The following is a 3,380-nucleotide window of genomic DNA, read 5'->3' as shown; positions in this document are numbered from 1 at the left end:
TATATCACTCAAAGAACCAGAAAGCAGACTGAAATGTACAAATCCCTGCTTCTTTCTCTCTCTTGACATCCTGACATGAGATGAACGGCTATTTAGTCAATGAAACAAATGCTCCAAGTCCTACTCTGTTGTCCAGCTGCTGGAGCCATGTTGCTTCTCAGATTCAGGAAAATGACAGAAACCCCTTCTCCCCACTCCCTAGATTAAAAGAAAACAATATAAATGAGTCTGTACCCCGCAAAATGCACCCCTATCATGCCTCTGGTGGGTAGTTCTTGCAAAATTGCGTGGCAGTTATAAAAGGTGTAGGTGGGGAGGTGCTTTTCCCTCCCTCCCCACAGCCCTGGGCTCATGCACAAAGCACTAGCGCAGCCCAGGCAGGCGGCTCCACCAGTGAGTCACATCCTTGCAGGAACCGCAGCTGGAAAAAGCTTCCTCTCCCTCTCGCCCAACTCTTTGCATTAGTTTCACTCAACAATATCAGGAACGTTAATGCTCCGAGGGGCCTCTCCTGGCATTTGTAATTTTCAAAAGTACTTTGATTCTTTTTTCCCCCACCAAGAGTCCTTATCTATGAGCCAGTAAACTGCAAATAAAAAAAAAAAAAACAAAGAAAACTTCTGAGCCTCATCTATACTTCACAAGTCTGTGTGTCAGGCTGTCTCTACTTCGGCTGCTTCATCTACTAAATGAGGATGTCCTCAGCTAAGTACACAAGGCTTCCAGGTGACCAAAGTCTCTATTTGTGATGAATTGAGAGGATGCTCTTGGAGGGTTCAGGAAAAAACAAGAAGTAAGAGTGTCATCACCCTAAAACACTTTCAGTTTGAAAATTCACACAGCAAAGAAGACAATGAAGCTGGGAAGAAGCAAATACAAAGGCGCTGCACAAATTGGAAATTAAAACTACTCATGCTTGGTGTCAGGGCAACTGGCAGATGCTGGGCAAGATCCTTTGGCTCCAAGACAGCTGTCCCTAGTGGCATCTCTGTATTCACAGACATGCGATTCGCCCAAGCACAGATAAACATGCAGTTCCCCCTCCTCAAAGGAGCTGCTAAATCACATTTCAAGCCCTCGTTAGTTTAGCAAACTCAGCAACTCACACAAACAACAGAAAAAGGAAAACAATAGCTCAAAGCATTGTGCCTGTTGCTAAGTGCCCTCAAAAGGGATAATAAATCATGATTTGCCACTGCATTGCTTCTGAGTTCTTATTTTCTAAGGTCCCAGTTATTATTAATACACTATCTCTGGTATTGTGAACAGGATGTGATTATAATTGAGATATTATTGTAAGGGCATGTGTGGTCATTGATTTCCTCAGTAATTACAGTATTGTATTAGCACCTCTTGCAAAATGTAAATATTATGTCAGAGAACACTGAGAAGAAATGCAGTTGGCCTGACTTTTCTGGCAACTTTCACCTGTAAAGCAAACAGATGGTTTCAATGGCATCAGGAGCAGCTCTGGAAGTCACAACTATTCCTCAGTCAATGAGACAACCCAGCTGCTAGCAGGGACAGGCCTGCAAGCAGCTACTGGTGGGACTTGTGCCACCAGGTGTCATCAAAAGCAGTAGGAACACTGACCTCTCCATTTGCCGGATCGCGTAAATGATACCACCCAGGTGAAGGGCAAAAGACTTAACTTATTCACCTCTTTTAATTTCATTTTCCTATTCTCCACTAGGAATCAATATAAAAGAAATCATAGAGGGCACAAACATTAATTTTGTATACACATACACACATAGACACACACACACAGATGTTCCCTGAAGTCCTGGTGAAGCAAGAGAAAAATCAGAAGCAACCTGTGGCCAACAATCAGGGGTTGGTACGTCCAGCGGATAGAATACTGCGGCTAAACATGTTCTTACACACACAATATTATACCATGAAAAAATTCCCAATAAAATTAAGTAGAAAATTCAGAAATACATAAGAATACAGTCTCAATTTTATGGTGCAAAACTGATATATACTCTTGGGAGAAAAAGAGACTCAAAGAAAATAGACCAAAGTGTGTTACTGGTTATATCAGAGTGGTATGATTTGATTATTAAAATTCTTCTTTTGTACTTTTTGACATTTTTCTAATTTTCTACAATAAGTATATACTACCCTTAAAAATATAAGACTATTTTCAAATAATGTACGCCTCTCATTTAAGAATGCTTCAGACATATCAAGTAATGAAGACAAACCTGAAAGACAATTAAAATTACATTGTTGGCTCTAGAGTCTGCCATTTCCCTTAGCGCTTACCCCTCACAGTCCCTCTGCCATGGCACTTCCGTGGGCATCCCAGGTCTGAACCAGTGCTCACCTGGACTGGAAGGTGTAGTCACATTGATTTCTGGAACAAAGTTATCCTCAGAGAAACTGATGATGTTCTTCTCCTGAAGTTCCTTTCTTGGGGTGAGTTTAGGTAGAGGTGGAAGAGGAGGCCCTTTCCTTGTCAATAAATATCTGTTGCATGAATGATAAGTTAATCTGACTGCTGCCTCTCTCCTGTTTTATCACAACTAGTCCCTCCTGGACACTGTCACTTTGATTTTAACCACATCAGACTAATTAAAGTTCCACAAACCCACATATCTGCTTCAGCTCCCATGCCTGTATCCATGCTCTACATCAGCCTAGAGTATCCTTTCACTAAATGTGACTTTACTCAACTCACATTAAAAGATTTAGCCCAAACATTCCTTTTGGAGTCCTTCCTTCTTTGTGATAGCTCTCTAGCATCTCCTATGGATTATAAACTCCTTTAAATGATACAAACATACCCTAGTATTTTCTCTTTTAAAATTGAACTTGCACCCCCTCTAGGTAGTGGTTTACTTCTCTTCTCCTTTGTAGATCCAAAATTTTAAATGTGTAGCTTAATATTTATCAACCAATTTCGGAAATTTTGGCTATTAATTCTTCAAAAGTTTTCCTGGCTTTTTTTCTTTTCCCTCCATCTCGGACTCCCATTACACACGTGTTGGTATGCTTGACCTTATCTGGCAGATCTCTGAGCTCCACTCAATTATTCTTCAGTCTTTTCCTGTCTTTGAGATTATATAATTTCTATACATCTATCTTAAAGTTAGTGCATTTTTTTTCTTCTGCCATCTTAAATATTTTCTTGATACTCCACTAGTGAATATTGATGTTTTGGTCTGCTAAATACAGTATTTGGAGACACTCAGATATAGAGTGTTTTGACTGTTATTTTTTCCTGAGAATGGTCACACTTTCCTGATTTTTGCATGTCTTGTATTTTTGTTGTTGTTGAAAAAATTATTTTGCTGAAAATATGTTAGGGCAACTCTGGATTCTGATTTTTTTCCCAGAAGGTTACTGTTGTTGGTCTTTGTGCATTTGTTAAA

This window comes from Propithecus coquereli, unplaced genomic scaffold, assembly GCF_000956105.1.
Source record: "Propithecus coquereli isolate 6110/MARCELLA unplaced genomic scaffold, Pcoq_1.0 Scaffold502, whole genome shotgun sequence".
Lineage (NCBI taxonomy): Eukaryota > Metazoa > Chordata > Mammalia > Primates > Indriidae > Propithecus > Propithecus coquereli.
This window is presented reverse-complemented; position numbering follows the sequence as displayed.